Below are 17998 nucleotides of genomic sequence, written 5' to 3' on the forward strand. Positions count from 1 at the left end.
CCCAGGCAAGAATACTGGAGCAGGTTGCCATTCCATTCTCCAGGAGATCTTCCTGACCCAGGAATGGAACCTGAATCTCCTGCTTGGCAGGTGGATTCTTTAGTGCTGAGCCACAGGGAAGCCTCATTTAAAATTACATGTAATTCAATTCATATCCAGAATGATTTTTACCAGTTTAATTATTCAATTATGACACAATTTATGACAATCTACCTTTTAAATAGTATCTCTCGTAGTGGGAAATTATTGCTCTTTATGGGGTTATTTTATTTTAAGAAACAGGCTAGTCATTTAGAAATAAATCTAGACAGTAAAGTAGGCCATCAGGTTTGTTAGTAACTTTGGTTAAAAAAGGGAAAAACTGGGGACTTTCCTGGTGGCACAGGAGACAGAAATCCTGAAAATGCAGGGGACACTGGTCTCATCTCTGGTCCAGGAAGATTCCACATGCCATGATGCAGCTAAGTCCCTGAGCCACAACTACCGAGCCCTCGCCTAGAACCATAAGAGAAGCCACTGCAGTGGGAAGCCTGCGCACCACAACAAAGAGTCGCCCCACTCACCACAACTAGAGAAAGCCTGCGTGCAGCAATGAAGACGGAGCACAGACAAAAGTAAATAAATCTTTTGTAAGGAAAAAATTGGAGGTAGCTGGTAGAGCTGATATCATGAAGTGGAAAAAAAAATCTGTCTCTTTATAATCTCCATCCCAACTTCCTTCCTCCCTGTCTTCCTTCCTTCATCTGTTAGGCACAAGGAAAATTATGACCAACCTAGACAGCATATTAAAAAGCAGAGACATTACTTTGCCAACAAAGGTCTGTCTAGTCAAGGCTATGGTTTTCCCAGTGGTATGTATGGATGTGAGAGTTGGACTATAAAGAAAGCTGAGTGCAGAAGAATTGATGCTTTTGAACTGTGGTGTTGGAGAAGACTCTTGAGAGTCCCTTGGACTACAAGGAGATCCAACTGGTCCATCCTAAGGGAAATTGGTCCTGGGTGTTCATTGGAAGGACTGATGTTAAAGCTGCAACTCCAGTACTTTGGCTAACCTGATGTGAAGTGCTGACTCACTTGAAAAGACCCTAATTTTGGGAAAGATTGAAGGCAGGAGGAGAAGGGGATGACAGAGGAGATGGTTAGATGGCATCACCGACTCAATGGACATGAGTTTGAGTGAACTCCGGGAGTTGGTGATGGACAGGGAGGCCTGGCGTGCTGCAGTTCATGGGGTTGCAAAGAGTCGGACATGACTGAGGGACCGAACTGAACTGAGCTGAACTGAAAAAGAAGGTAGTTTAGGTTCTTTATTTACAGTAGAAGTTCCCCAAATATAAGCAAACATAGTGGCATGAATTACATACCTAGTTTTCTTTGATATCCACTTTAAAGGACAGGACATGCTAATTGGGGCAGATTTACCAGGAAGCCACTAAAGTTTAGGTTCTAGGTACTTGACTTGCACTGGCTCATCCCAATTCCTGTGAAGGCTCTAGCAGTTGTGCATTCATAATTTTATATCATTTTTCTTAAAGAGGGAACTCCACAGTTGTACAAATTTTAGGTGATTCACAAATTCTGAAACGTTTGCACAAAACAATAGCGTTCTTGACAATCACATCTAGTGTGTTCTCCTTTGCTTCCCCTTCCCAGCTTCCCTTCTCTCCTTCCAGTTAACTGCTCCAGGAGAATCATTACTTGCTTATTAGGTTTCTAGCTTCTGATCTTTCTGTAGATACTAAATGCCAAAGTCATTGTGAAATTACTTTGAAATTTAGTATACATCTGAAATTGATAACGGTTTGGGGCTGACAAATTGCAAAAAGCAGCCACTCAGGTGGGCCAATTAAGAAAAAAGTTGCCACTTTCTCCAGGCTGATGCAGCTCTGAGTGAGGCCACAGGGCTTGGCAAGAGCCCCCTGAGCTTTATTCCAGCTTCAATTCACATCCTTTCTCTGTAGCTCCTGTGTGAAGGTCAAAGCCTGTACTATGTACTTTTACCCTGGCAGTTCTGTGTACCTGGTTATTCCCCGCCCCCCCACAGTGTGTGGCATATGGGATCTTAGTTCCCTGACCAAGGATGGAACCTGTGCCCCCTACAGTGGAAGTGTAGGTTCTTAACTAAATGGACAGCCAGGAAAGTCCCCCTGGTTTATTTAAAATATGTTACTGAGGACATCTTCAAATGCTTTTTGAAGCCAAAATAAATTTTATCCATCAATACTCTAGAGATTCATCAGTGCTGTGGAGGATACTAATGTTTCCCAAAGGCTGTTCTTCACCAAGCCAACTGATAGTGTTTGTAGATTGATGAGTGTTGATTTACCAAGTCTTTGTATGTTACTGGGGAAGAGTGGCAACGGTGAGCCTACAGGCCTTAATGAACCAATTTCAACTGAAAGCAGGGTAATACCTGGTTCCACAGTAGTCTTTGTGATCATACAAACTCACCTAGATACAGTGACCTTCTTCAAAGCAAAGGAAGGAGAGTACAAAGATTTGGACCAGATATGGTGACTAAAACTATGATAGGGAAGAACCTGTTGTAGCCTACTAAAAATTAGTCACTAAAAGGGTGCTGCCCGTAAGCTTAAATTATACATGATGGCACATCTCTGGGAACCCAGCTCTAGGTAATGACCCTTAAGCTAAAATACCTTTGTGTAAGCTCACAGGAAACATCCTAAACAGGCCCACCTATGAATGAATGCAGAGAGGCAGAAATTAACACTTCCCCTCTGGAGGCTGAGCAGGTAATGACTGACTTTACTCCCTCCCCTTTTAGCATAAAAGAGACTGGAATTCACACTGTGAGGGGTGTGAGGGATCTTAGTTCCCGGACCAGGGATCGAACCCATACCTCCTGCAGTGGAAGTGCAGAGTCTTAACTACTGGACTGCCAGGGAACACCCGGAAGCCTAACTCAGGCAAGATGGCTCTTTGGAGCAGGAATTCACCAGCCTCTCAGTCTGCTGACTTTTCAAATAACGTCACTATTCCTTGTCCCAACAACTCGTCTCTCAGTTTATTGGTGTGTTGTGCGGTGAGTAGTGTGAACTTGGACTCGGTAATGAGACCATTCCTTCAGTTTCTGGTGTGAGAGACAAATCCCTATTCCTCCTCCTCATTCCCCACCAAGTCCTGTTGGGTCCATCTCCTCAATGTTTCACAGTGCTGCTACTCCTCATCTTCATCCTCCCAGCTACCATTGTGCTCAGGATTTCATTTCTTCTCCCCTGAAGCACTGTATAGCCTCCTTTTTGCTCTCCTTATCTTTATTCAGTCTCCCCTTTCTAAACCATCCTCCACACAAGGCTTACTATAGAAGGCTGTGCTGTCCACCTCCAGGAGACATAGGCCTGAATGGTGTCCCCTGGAGTCCTTTCAGTTCTAGAGTTCTAGTGACACAGGGAATAGGAAGTATGGCTACATGAATTTTTTTTTTAACCTCGGCAACTGTCCCAAGGAATTTAGGAGTGATATTTTGTATAAAAGCAGACTTAATTTAATTCTGTGGCATGTATGCATTTTTTCTCAGAAGCCTTAACTACTTTTAAATATAATTCACTCTCTTTGACTTTAAATGTTACCCAGCTCTGAAATACAGTGGCTTTTATAAAAATTGCTTTCCTCCTGAGCTAAAAGCATAATCATGCATAGAACAGGAAGAGTAACTTAAATGAGAATGATTACTAAATAACTGCAACCTCAAAGAGAAGATAGGTAATAACATTTTGCATTCAGATAAGCCTGCCTTTCATCTAAGTATCTCAAAGGAAGGTGGGTAGCTGATGCTGTGTTACGGTTGAAAATTACAACTGTGCAATTTCCTTATCCCTGAGTGTTTCCCTTCTCAAATATGATACTGAGTTGAAGCATCTCTAGAATTCAGTGTGTATTGGTTTTGAACACAGGTTTCTTTCTTCTCCCCTCTAACATCAACCCCGAGGTGTGAAGACATCGATGGAGCACTACCTGCCTTTGCTGCATTGAAGCATTTGCTATCATGGAGAAAAACATAATGAGAAGTGATGGATGGACATTTTTTTGAGCTGTTCTAAAGTTCTGATGGAAAAATACGGGGATGAAGATGGACATAAAACATTTTTTTGCTCCCCAGAATCTATTTAATCACAATACTAACACTTCAAGAACTCATAGGAGAGCTGGCCTGTTCACTCTGCAGGAGCAAAAGATTTACAGGATGTGCTCAGTGACATAGATAGAAATTATGCCTATTAGAGCCCTGAACTGAACTACTAAGAGCTTTCGGCATATTGATAGTAGATCTAGAAATTTCCAGAAATACATTGCAACTGATCCTCTTTATACACTTTCTTTTGTGAGTTTGTAACCTTGTATTGTTTTGGTGACTTGAAAATGTTCATCTAGTACCTGACTATGCTCAGTCACTTCAGTCATGTCCAACTCTTTGTGAGACTATGTACTGTGTAGCCCACCAGGCTCCTCTGTCCATGGGATTTCCCAGGCAAGAATACTGGAGTGGGTTGCCATACCCTCCTCCAGGGGATCTTCCCAACACAGGGATGGAACCTAAGTCATCTGTATCTCCTGCATTGCAGGCAGATTCTTTATGGCTGAGCCACTGGGAAAGCCCAGTACATGTCTATTGCTGTTGATGTGTAGTTGTTCGGTCATGTCTGGCTCTTTGCAACCCCATGGACAGCAGTGCGCCAGGCCTCCTTGTCCCCTACCATCTCCTAGATTTTGCTCAAACTTTTGTCCATTGAGTCTGTGATGCCATCCAACTGTCTTATCCTCTGCTGCCCCCTTCTCCTCCTCCCTTCAATCTTTCCCAACATCAAGGTCTTTTAAAATGAGTTGGCTCTTTGCATCAGGTGACCAAAGTACTGGAGTTCCAGCTTCAGCATCAGTCCTTTCAATGAATATTGAGAGTTGATTTCCTTTATGATTGACTGATTTGATCTCCTTGCAGTCCAAGGGACTCTCAAGAATCTTCTCCAGCACCACAGTTCAAAAGCATCAGTTCCTTGGTGCTCACCCTTCTTTTTGGTCCAATTTTCAAATCTGTACTTGACTACTGGAAAAACCGTAGCTTTGACTATACGGACCTTTGTCAGCAAAGTGATATCTGTGCTTTTTGATATGCTGTCTAGGTTGGTCATATAGCTCTACCCCAAGGAGCAAGCATCTTTTAATTTCATGGCTTTAGTCACCATCCGCAGTGATTTAGAGCCCAAGAAAATAAAGTCTGCCACTGTTTCCATTTCTTCCCCATTTGCCTTGAAATGATGGGACTGGATGCCATGATCTTCATTTTTTGAATGTTGAGTTTTAAGCAGATTTTCACTCCCCTCTTTCACCTTCATCACGAGGCTCTTTAGTTCCTCTTCACTTTCTGCAATTAGGATGGTATTACCTGCGTATCTGATGTTACTGATATTTCTCCTAGCAGTCTTGATTCCAGCTTGTGCTTCATCCAGCCCAGCATTTCCCATGATGTACTCTGCATATAAGCTAAATAAGCAGGGTGACAATATACAGCCTTGATGTACTCCTTTCCCAATTTGGAACCAGTCTGTTGTTCCATGTCCAGTTCTAACTGTTGCTTCTTGACCTGTGTACAGGCTTTTCTGTAAGGTGGTCTGATATTCCCATCTCTTTAAGAAATTTCCACAATTTATTGTGTTCCACACAGTCATGAACAGTATCTGTCTATATGTGAATTCATTTTTGATTCCTGACAAAATATAAGTTAAGCAGCAAGCCTCTAAATCTCTAAATAAATTTTTAAAAAACAAGAAGATTTTTGAAGGTTAATAACTCATAGAAAAAATAATATAAGCAAAAATAAACAGTATAATTTTCCTCAAATAATTAAAATGTTCATGATAAAAGACCAGGTGTTACCATTAATGAAATAAAATTCATATTTTATGGCAATATGAAAAAAACTTAAGCATAACATTTTTGTCTGTCTGTTCAGACCTCTTCTCTCACCTTTAGTGTATACTGTGCATCCGCATTCACCAAACCTCCTTAAGAGATAACATTCCTTCTTAATCTCATCAAGGGTCACAGCTCCTTAGGAGATAACCTTCCTTCTTAATCTTGTAAAGGGCCACAATGACCCATGACCCACTACTGGCTTTGTATGTGTAGATCTGGATTGTGCAAGCTGCAAATAATATATTATTTAATGTACAGCCATCTGTCTCAAAAACTTACAATTGGCTTTGGCCTCTAGAGTGGAACAGTTCTTAGAGGTTTCTTTGGGGCTGTCCCCAGGTTATAATCTTCTTTTTGGCTCCACTGATTTTTTTGTGGCCACCATAAAGAAAAGCAAGAGATCCAACTTTCACATTCTCAAAGAGCCTCACATTTAAATGTTTGAAAGATCTCCAAAAGAGGCTATCCAATTAGCCAGAGATGTACTGTCTGTAGTTAAAGAAAATAAATCAGTTGTGTGTATTTGGTCTTCATTCTCCTTTTTTTATCCAGAGCTTCTAAAACTGTTGAAATTTCTGAATTGGTAGAGCAGTAAAGGCATCTTTTCTTATGTTAAGGAGGTGACTTTTGGAAAGTACTTAGGGGCGGGGGGTTGGTTGCCAAGGGAACCAACTGGAGATTTAGAGGATTGAAACTTCCTATATCTCCCTCCACTCTCACCTGACTTCTAGGGAGGGGAAAGGGAGTGGAGATTGAATTTTTCACCAATAGCCACGGATTTAGTCAAGTGTGCCTAATGAAGCCTCGATAAAATCCCCAAAAGTGTAGGGTTCAGAGAGCTTCAGGGTTGGTGGATTTGTGCGGCACTGGGGGAGTGACGCCCTTGGAGAAGACATGGAAACTTGTACCTCCTCCCCGTACCTTGCTCTAGGCCCCCCTTCCATCTGGCTGTTCCTGAGTTATATCCTTTTATAATAAACCAGTGATCTAGTAAGTAAAATGTTTCTCTGAGTCCTGTGAGCTGCTCTCATACATTAATGGAACACAAGGAGGTGATTGCTGTAACCTCAATCTCTAGCTGGTTGGTCAGAAGTAAGGGTGATAGCCTGACCTTGTGACTGACATCTGAAGTAGGGGTCAGGGGGAGTCTTGAGGGACTGTGGGATCTGAAACTCTCTCTGGTAACATAGTATCAGAATTGAGTTGAATTGTAGGACACCCCAGCTGGTTTCAGGGAATAGCTTGTTGATGTGGGAAACAACTCCACCTGCACCCCCACTCCCCTATGGTTGGAAATGGCTGCAGAAAATTTGCATGTGTGCATGCTCAGTCACTTCAGTCATGGCCAACTCTTTGCGACCTTATGGACTGTAGCCTACCAGGCTCCTCAGTTCATGGTATTCTCCAGGCAGGAATACTGGGGTGGGTTGCCATTTCCTCCTGCAGGGGAGCTTCCCAGGGATCAAACTTCAGTCTCCAGCATTGCAGGTGGATTGGGCCACCTGGGAAGCCCCCTTATACAATATAATGTTCAATAAAGTAACTACTAGCCATGGGCACAATAAAGGATAGAAATGGTATGGACCTAACAGAAGCAGAAGATATTAAGAAGAGGTGGCAAGAATACACGAAGAACTATTCAAAAAAGATCTTCACAACCCAGATAATCATGATGGTGTGATCACTCACCTAGAGCCAGACATCCTGGAATTCGAAGTCAAATGGGCCTTAGGAAGCATCACTACAAACAAAGCTGGTGGAGGTGATGGAATTCCAGTTGAGCTATTTCAATTCCTAAAAGATGATGCTGTGAAAGTGCTGCACTCAGTATGCCAGCAAATTTGGAAAACTCAGCAGTGGCCACAAACTGGAAAAGGTCAGTTTTCATTCCAATCCCAAAGAAAGGATGTGCCAAACAATGCTTAAACTACCACATAATTGCACTCATCTCACATGCTAGTATAGTAATGCTCAAAATTCTCCAAGCCAGGCTTCAACAGTACATGAACCATGAGCTTCCAGATGTTCAAGCTGGATTTAGAAAAGGCAGAGGAACCAGAGATCAAATTGCCAGCATCCATTAGATCATCAAAAAAGCAAGAGAGTTCTAGAAAAACATCTACTTCTGCTTTATTGACTATGCCAAAGCCTTTGACTGTGTGGATCACAAAAAACTGTGGAAAATTCTGAAAGACATGGGAATACCAGGCCGCCTGACCTGTGTCCTGAGAAATCTGTATGCAAGTCAAGAAGCAATAGTTAGAACTGGACATGGAACTACAGACTGGTTCGAAATCGGGAAAGGAGTACATCAAGGCTGTATTTTGTCACCCTGCTTATTTAACTTATATGCAGAGTACATCATGGGAAATGCTGGGCTGGATGAAGCATAAGCTGGGATCAAGATTGCCAGGAAAAATATCAATAACCTCAGATATGCAGATGACACCACCCTTACAGCAGAAAGTGAAGAAGACCTAAAAAGCCTCTAGATGAAATTGAAAGTGGAGAGTGAAAAAGTTGGCTTAAAACTCAGCATTCAGAAAACCAAGATCATGGCATCTGGTCCCATCTCTTCATGGCAAATAGATGAGGAAACAGTGGAAACAGTGGCTGACTTTATTTTCTTAGGCTCCCAAATCACTGGAGATGGTGACTGCAGCCATGAAATTAAAAGATGCTTGCTCCTTGGAAGAAAAGCTATGACCAACATAGCATGTCAAAAAGCAGAGACATTACTTTGCCAACAAAGGTCTGTCTAGTCAAAGCTATGGTTTTTTCCAGTAGTCATGTATGGGTAGGAGAGTTGAACTATAAAGAAAGCTGAGTGCCAAAGAATTGATGCTTTTAAACTGTGGTGTTGGAGAGGATTCTTGAGAGTCCCTTGGACTGCAAGGAGATCCAACCAGTCCATTCTGAAGGAGATCAGCCCTGGGATTTCTTTGGAAGGAATGATGCTAAAGCTGAAACTCCAGTACTTTGGCCACCTCATGCGAAGAGTTGACTCATTGGAACAGACTCTGATGCTGGGAGGGATTGGGGGCAGGAGGAGAAGGGGACGACAGAGGATGAGATGGCTGGATGGCATCACTGACTCGATGGATGTGAGCCTGAGTGAACTTTGGGAGTTGGTGATGGACAGGGAGGCCTGGCCTGCTGCGATTCATGGGGTCACAAAGAGTCGGACATGACTGAACAACTGATCTGATCTGATCTGAAAGGCAATTTTCAGACAAATATTGGCCCTTTAAACCATTAGAGAGTAGCCAACTTGAAATTCAAAAAAATGTAAAAAAAGTCTGTAAACTTCAAAATAATAACCTGATTTGAAATGGATACAAATGCAGAGAGGCAGTGCGGTCATGTCCTGTTATAAACCAGAGTGGGTAGAGAAAAAGAATATGTCAGTTCTTCAATTATTTTACAATTGTCCAAAGGAGAGAGAAACTCCAGATATTGGACATAAACATTCTTGATACTACAGTGAAGCAGATATTGTGAATATTATATCCTTTCTGCTTCCCTCGGTAAATTTATTAGTGAAGCCAGGGGTCAATTCTAACAAACATTTGGTGACTGTTTATGGGTCAGCACTGATGGGAATTTAATGATGAGCACAGCTGTGTTACTTAGAAAGGTATGATGGGAATTGCGCTTTATGAAAATTACTCTGGTAAGGAAGGAGTGTGGGATTTTTACAGGGACCATGAACACCAGAATGAAGTGGTTGTTGGTGGAACTGGAGAGACAAGGAAGATTATGTGATACATGATGAGGTAAAATCCCATGGGAACCTATTCAGTTCAGTTCACCTGAGTCGCTCAGTCGTGTCTGATTCTTTGTGACCCCATGAATTGCAGCACTCCAGGCCTCCCTGTCCATCACCAACTCCCGGAGTTCACTCAGACTCATGTCCATCGAGTTGGTGATGCTATCCAGCCATCTCATCCTCTGTTGTCCCCTTCTCCTCCTGCCCCCAATCTCTCCCAGCATCAGTGTCTTTTCCAATGAGTCAACTCTTCGCATGAAGTGGCCAAGTACTGGAGTTTCACCTTTAGCGTCAATCCTTCCAATGAACACCCAGGACTGATTTCCTTTAGAATGGACTGGTTGGATCTCCTTGCAGTCCAAGGGGCTCTCAAGAGTCTTCTCCAACACCACAGTTCAAAGGCATCAATTCTTCAGCGCTCAGCCTTCTTCACAGTCCAACTCTCACATCCATACATGACCAGTGGAAAAACCATAGCCTTGACTGGACAGACCTTTGTTGACAAAGTAATGTCTCTGCTTTTGAATATACTATCTAGGTTGGTCATAACTTTCCTTCCAAGGAGTAAGAGTCTTTTAATTTCATGGCTGCAATCACCATCTGCAGTAATTTTGGAACTTATTGGGGGATTGAAATTAGTTACAAAAATATTGGGAGATTGAATATTGTGGAATTTTGGGGCACTGAAATTATTTATGGAGAAGGAAATGGCAACCCACTCCAGTATCCTTGCATGGAAAATATAAAAGTGAGGTTTAAATATGGTACCAGGAAAATGGTGGTATGATTAACACCATGTTTGAACCAAAGAGAGCATAGAAGGGAGATGTGTCATGGACTTTAAAGATTGAAGCACAGGGACTTCCCTCGTAGTTCAGTAGCTAAGACTCCTCAATCTCAATGCAAGGGGCCTGGGTTCAATCCCTGCTTGGGGAACTGGATCCCATGTGCTTCAACTAAGACCAAGTGCAGCCAAATAAATAAATAAGTAGATTGTAGCACTTAGCAACCATTGATAGGTGCTATTTCCTGCCATGACCCACCTGACATATAATAAATCCAAAGGTATGTAATCAAGTATTTGTCAGGCTTTGGTTAAGATTCCAAGGGCAGCATAGAGCATAGAATCATAATGTATCTTTCTTTGTTAAAGAAAAGTGAAAATTTTGGAGTTCATTTAGTGGTCCAAAGTAAAACCAGTGTGATAAAAATGTCCTAGTTAATTATCTGACAAATTGCTTCACCCCATTTAATTCTTCCCTCCTTGCCTTTTGCAGATCTGGCAGGACTCTTATTCTATAGTATAATGATTTGCTAGATTAGGATTTCGTAGATTAACAGGACTCTGCATTATTTAACTTTGTATTGTCAACCTTTGTCTAAGAGCCTTGCACACAAATATTGGCTAAGTAATGAATAAATGACTGAATGGATGAGCAAACAAATCTTCCAGGGCTTGATTTAGTCCTCATTGCTACTGAGACTATGTTTGGGTGTCTGGCCACAGGAATCCCGACATTGACTCAAATTGCTCTCCAGTTAGTATTGATGTATAGTACGTGTGACTAGTCAGGTCCTTGGTTAGTAAGTCATGGTGATAGTGGTGGTGGTATGAGCTTAGGGGAGGGTATCATGGCGATGAGCATAGGGAAAACAGGATAGAAGATATAGGTATATTTATTTTTAATGCCCTTCTAGTATTCTGATCAAATTTTGAGTTTCCTTTTCTTAATTCTTAAATAGGTAATAGGTACCAGGAACTGCATTAAGCATGGGGATAAAAATACAAGGAGCAAGTCCTGGAGTGCAAAGTATTCCATCCATGGGGGATGTACCATTCTTTGATGGCTCAAGTTGGCATGCCCAGTTAATCTTTGCTAGCCTTCTTGCTTTACAGTGCAATATGATACTCCATATTTATCTTATACTGCATGATTTCTTTTTGAAAGATTTTCTCTTGCCTCAAAAAATGCATAATAAAATTTATCATACCTAAAAATATTTTCAACAACCTTCTATTTCATAGGGAGAATGTTTCAGCCTTAGTAAAAATTAACATTAGGGCTTTACTAGTTATAAGATCCACATTTACTTTCCTTTAATTTAATGGCATCTTGATAGTTGTCCATAAGATTCAGCAAAGTTACAATGGTAGTATTTAATGTTTTAAAGCAAGTGTCTTTCTCAGTGATTTGATACATAGTATCTGCTGGATTTGATGATGATCTCAAGTAATATATTGGTTAAAAAACAGACTTTAAATGTACATGTTCTTTAAAGAACTGAGCTTGCTTTGGGAAGCAGTTTTTTTTCCAGCCACTGCCAAACAAAGCAGCAGTTACAAATGAACTCTAACTTCCTTCACCCTTATCATTGTCTGTTTGAGAAATAAATATATTACATTCTCTAACATGAAAATTGGATGCTTGTTTTTATATTCATATGAATACTGTTTCTACTTTAAAGTCATACAAGAAAAAAAAAAAAAAGAACTAAAACAATATTTGCCAAACCCTGAGATGAGCACATTGAAATCGTAGGCAATAACAAAACAGCCAAGTCCCCACACCTCCTGCCCACCATCAAAAAAAGCCATTACATAATTATGGCCTCACCAGAAAAGGACATAAAACAATTCTAAAGTAAAACAGGTTATAATAGCAACAATAAATGAGTGGTTAACTTAAATATGATTTAGCCCACTGACTCTCAAACTTTGGTGGGTATCAGAACCATCCTGAGGGTTTGTTAAAACATATCTTTCTGGACTTCACCCACAGAGTTTCTGATTCAGTAGGTCTGGAGTGAAGCTGAAGTATTCGCATTTCTAATAAGTTCCCAAGGAATGCTGATGATGCTGGTCCAGGGAACACATTTTGAGAACCATTAATCTAGGCAAACAGTGGAACACTAGACACTTCTGAAATCAATAGTATCAATGTATAATTATTAATAGAGAAGGATAAATTCATAATGGAACAAATGGGAGGGAAAGAGAGCCTCTCAGTCCCCACCAACCTCATCCCCTTCAACTCATGGGACAGCATTAGAACTTGCTAAAATATCAGCCTTTTATCTTAAATTTGACAATTAGATAAAAAGAATTATACTTTCCTCCTACAGTGTTAAGACTGTGATTTGATTGCCTGACAAAGTTGAGAAATAGTCCCAGTAAGTATCAGAAAAATTTCTCCTCTGCAGAAGTTATAGGTAGAGAAAATGGAAGGAACGATAGAATTAGGAAGTCAGTGTTTTGCAGCTCCTAATGTAATAATTCAAGCAACATCATTGGATGAAACCAGGAGGTGAAAGGCTGATGTATCTTTACAATGGAGGGATTCAGTAGTTACTGTACAAATATACTGATCTACCTACAGAAATATAGAGAAACAATCAGACATTGTGGTGCTTAATCCACACACTAAGTATTATTGCCCCAAACAGTGAACTTGAATCTAATCAAGATTCTGGGGCACACTTTCATTTACAAAAACCGTGTAGGAAAGAAACAAATTAAGTGATTGCATAGGGAATGAAACAGGCACGTTCAGAATATGGCATATTCTACCTGACAAAGACACAGGGGAAAGTTGGAGTAGTCTACTTGATTCAGAGAGACTTAAGAGTCATAATTAGCAAATGTGCCATATGGATCTTATGTAGATTTTGTTTTGAACATGCTAAATGCAAGAAGGAATTTTTTAATAATTTACTTATTTTTATTTATTTATTTTATTGCCTTGAGTCTTTGTGGCTATGTGAGGACTTTCTCTAGTTGTGGAGAGTGGGGGCTATCCTCCAGCTGTAGTGCGTGGGATTCTTATTTCAGTGGCTTCTTTTATTGTAGAGCACAGACTCTAGGTGCATGGGCTTCAGTAGTTGCAGCATGCAAGCTCATTAGTCATGGCTTGCAGGCCCTAGAGGGTGCAGGCTTCAGTAGCTGTGGCTCACAGGCTTACTTGCTCTGCAGCATGTGGAATCTTCCCAGCCCAGGGATTGAACCTGTGTCCCCTGCACTGGCAGGAAGATTCTTTACCACTGCCCTGGGAAGTGGGATTCTTTACCACCGGCCTAGGTATTAGTGAACAGCAAAGATTATTCTTAATTTCGTTTGGTTGATATGACATTTAAATCAGAAAGAAAATTGTTGTTGTTCAGTTACTCAGTCCTGTCCAACTCTTTGTGATCCCATGGACTGCAGCACACCAGGCTCCCCTGTCCTCCCCAACTCCTGGAGCTTGCTCACACTCCTGTCCATTGAGTCATTGATGCCATCCAACCATCTTGTCCCCTGTCATCCCCTTCTCCTCCCGTCTTCAATCTTTCCCAGCATCAGGGTCTTTTCAGATGAGTCATTTCTTCACATCAGGTGGCCAGAGTACTGGAGTTTCAGCTTCAGCATTAGTCCTTCCTATGAATATTCAGGACTGATCTCCTTTAGGATTGACTCGTTGGATCTCCTTGCAGTCCAAGGGACTCTCAAGAGTCTTCTCCAACACCACAGTTCAAAAGCATCAATTCCTTGGCCCTCAGCCTTCTTTATGGTCCAACTTTCACATCCATACATGACTACTGGAAAAACCATAGCTTTGACTAGCAGACCTTTGTCAGCAAAGTAATGTCTCTGCTTTTTGATATGCTATCTAGGTTGGTCATAGCTTTTCTTCCAAGGAGCAAGTGTCTTAATTTCATGGCTGCAGTCACCATCTGCAGTGATTTGGGAGCCCAAGAAAATAAAGTCTGTCACTATTTCCATTCTTTCCCCATCTCTTTGCCATATAGTGATGGGACTGGATGCCATGATCTTTGTTTTTTGAATGTTGAGTAAGAAAATGGCCACATTTTAAAGGGATGCATGCTAAAATATGTTGATACAAAATAATATGATACCTAGGATCTGTTTACTTATTGCTTTGTTTATTTACAGTACTTATCTATTTGGCTGTACTGGTCTTAGTTGTGGCATGTGGGATCTAACTCCTTGACCAGGGATCCAACCTGGGCCCCTCTGCATTGGTAGCATGGAGTCTTAGCCACTGGACCACCAGGGAAGTCCCTGGATCTGTTTGAAAATAGGGTTACAAAGATGAAAAATGGATAGATGAAGGGAAGTGAAATTTGGTAAGATATATTTGAATCCTGGGGACGGGGGAGCCTGTTAGGCTGCCGTCTATGGGGTCGTACAGAATTGGACACGACTGAAGCGACTTAGCAGCAGCAGCAGCAGCATTTGGCTTACAGAAATGCATATTCATGTTCTCCCTACCTCAAGTTTGATCCCTGAGTTGAGAAGATCCCCTGGAGAAGGAAATATTCTTGCCTGGAAAATCCCATGAACAGAGGTGCCCTGGCAGGCTATAGTCTATGGGGTCATAAGAGTTTGACATGATTTAGTAACTAAAAGGCAACAACAACTAATTTGTGTTCATTTAAAAGCTGTCAAAATAAAAATGGAAAGAGAAATCCAGCATCCATAGCTTTTCTTCTCTTAACCCTAATTTATGAAATTTCAAAAATTCAAAGTAATTTTTTTTTTTTTTTATATTCTGTTTAGAATCTTGCCTGCATGGCTTATCCATCTGCCATGTGGCCTTGGGCAAAGTAATTGTCAGGTTCCTTTTTTGTTAAATGGCAGTAATAATATTACCAATCTTAGGATCCATATGAGATTTAAAAAGATAATGTAGGGAATTCTCTAGTAGTCCAGTGGTTAGGAGTCCATACTATCATTGCCAAGGGCCCAGGTTCAATTCCTGGTCATGGAACTAAAATCTCACAAGCTCTGCAGGGTGACCAAAAAAAGAAAAAAAGATAATGTATGTAAATCTCTCTTCACAGGGTCTGATACATAGTAACCATTCAATTAACATGTTATTACTATTATTATATAAATAATTGTTTTTCTTCCCTATTCTTCTGGTGAATCAGGGGTTACTGTCTTCTCAGTTTGAGCATTTGTAGAGCAGATATTAATATGAAGGATATTGTCTAAATAATGAATTTTAAAGTGATGAACTCTACTGGTATAGTTGATTTATAAGCTTAGATTATTTAGATATATAATATTTGTTAATGATATTAAAATATTTCAATGGGCTTTGGGGCTTGGGAAAACGATTTTAAACATACTTTCATCATTCACTGATGCTGGTACAGCATGAGTTGCTCTTAGTTTGCAGAAATAATCTATGTGCATTCTTCAGGAAAGGTAAACATCTTTGCTAAAGCTCTTCATGAAGCCTAGCTGAATTCAGAAGTAGGCTACAATCCCAGCTGATTTAATCAGCTTCAGAACTCTCTTACACTTACAGATGGGGCGACAGTACTGTACCTGTGATGCTTTTGGTACCATGAGAGGGGATCCTGAGGGTACTGGGAGGTGAGTGCAGATGACTCTCAAGTGCTTTGTGGATGAGGAAGTAAAAGCTAAGAAAAAGTGGCATGTTTCTTGGGAAATATTTCAATGCTGTTATTTATACAAGGAGGCAGAGAGCAATACAGCTGGAGGATTAAGTGGAGAGATGAGCACACACAGATGGGTAAGAAAGCACTGTTTTGCCAACTGGATAACATCTGGTGCATTAGAGTCAAGTTAAACACCTAACAAGCTAAACAAAGTCCAAGTAGCAGATGATTTCTTTTTCTTTCTTGGGAATGTAACAGCCCCATATAAGTCATGTTATGTGTGAAAAACAGAGATACAGTTAAAGAAGAAATTCTCATTTAAATATATGTGCAATACACAGCTAGAATTAAAACAGTAAGAAGTATGAAAAGAAGGTAGTTTATAGAAAATCTAAATGGTGTAGTAACTCTGGTAGTGGCTTACAGTATAAAATACAGCAAATTTGTCTTCCTCCTGAAATTGCTATGGTTTATCAGATTATCAGCAGTGCTTACAAGGCAAAGCATATATAAACTTTTTTGGTGGGGAGGGGGAACAAAATATATATTGGTAATGAGTTACAGACCCACAACTGTAATACAACTTTTCTTTGAGGTAAGTCTACTTATGAGATGCTCTGTGAGTTATCAGTAATATTAAGATGCCTTTCTTGCTGAGATTTCTCTTCTTGATTCTCTCTATATTTTATATTACTATGGCCCAGGATATCTTTCTGAGACAGTGAATCCAATTTGAGTTTTAGTCACAGTGACAGAAATTAAAGTAGCATCAAAGATCCAATCTCTTTTTGTTATCCTCTGACTTTGAGGGAAGAAAATTCCTCAGGTTTGTAAATCTACTTCTATAATTCAATGTTTCATTATTGAAGAACTGTAATTTTCAGGTCTTCTAAAGAGCAATACTATAGTGAAAACTTTGTTGTCTTTCTGATACATTAAAAGTAAATATTCCTAATGTTTCATTCCAATTACCATAACTGGATGCTGCTGCTGCTGCTGCTAAGTCGCTTCAGTCGTGTCAGACTCTGTGTGACCCCATAGACGGCAGCCCACCAGGCTCCCCTGTCCCTGGGATTCTCCAGGCAAGAACACTGGAGTGGGTTGCCATTTCCTTCTCCAATGCATGAAAGTCAAAAGTGAAAGCGAAGTCATTCAGTCGTGTCCGACTCTTAGCGACCCCATGGACTGCAGCCTACCAGGCTCCTTAGTCCATGGGATTTTCCAGGCAAGAGTACTGGAGTGGGGTGCCATTGCCAGCAAATCCACACCATTTTGCTGAAACATAGTCAGCAGTATTTACTGAGCACTCACAGTGTCTGAAACAAATTCTAGGGGCTGGGGATAAAGCTGTGAAATGAGAGACAAGGAAATCTCCCTGGGGGTCCAATGGCTAAGACTGTGCTCCCGGTGCAGGGGACTTGGATTTGATCCCTGGTCAGGGAACTAGAACTCACATGCTGTAACAAAGATCAAAGACCCTGCGTGCTGCAATTAAGACTTGGGGCAGCCAAATAAATTAAAAAAAAGAAGAAGACAGACATGGACCTGAAGCACAGGAAGCTTCATTTTAGGGAAGTTCATTTAAATTCAGTCGCTCAGTCGTGTCCAACTCTTTGCAGCCACATGGACTGCAGAACGCCAGGCTTCCTTGTCCTTCACCAATGCCCAGAGCTTGCTCAAATTCATGTCCATTGAGTTGGTGATGCCATCGAGCCATCTCATCCTCTGTTGTCCCCTTCTCCTCCTATCTTCAATCTTTCCCAGCATCAGGGTCTTTTCCAATGAGTCAGTTCTCCATATCTGGTGACCAAAATACTGGAACTTCAGCCTCAGCATCAGTCCTTCTAATGAATATTCAGGACTGATTTCCTTTAGGCTTGACTGGTTGGATCT

This window comes from Bos indicus, chromosome 1, assembly GCF_029378745.1.
Source record: "Bos indicus isolate NIAB-ARS_2022 breed Sahiwal x Tharparkar chromosome 1, NIAB-ARS_B.indTharparkar_mat_pri_1.0, whole genome shotgun sequence".
In the NCBI taxonomy this organism is placed as follows: Eukaryota; Metazoa; Chordata; class Mammalia; order Artiodactyla; family Bovidae; genus Bos; species Bos indicus.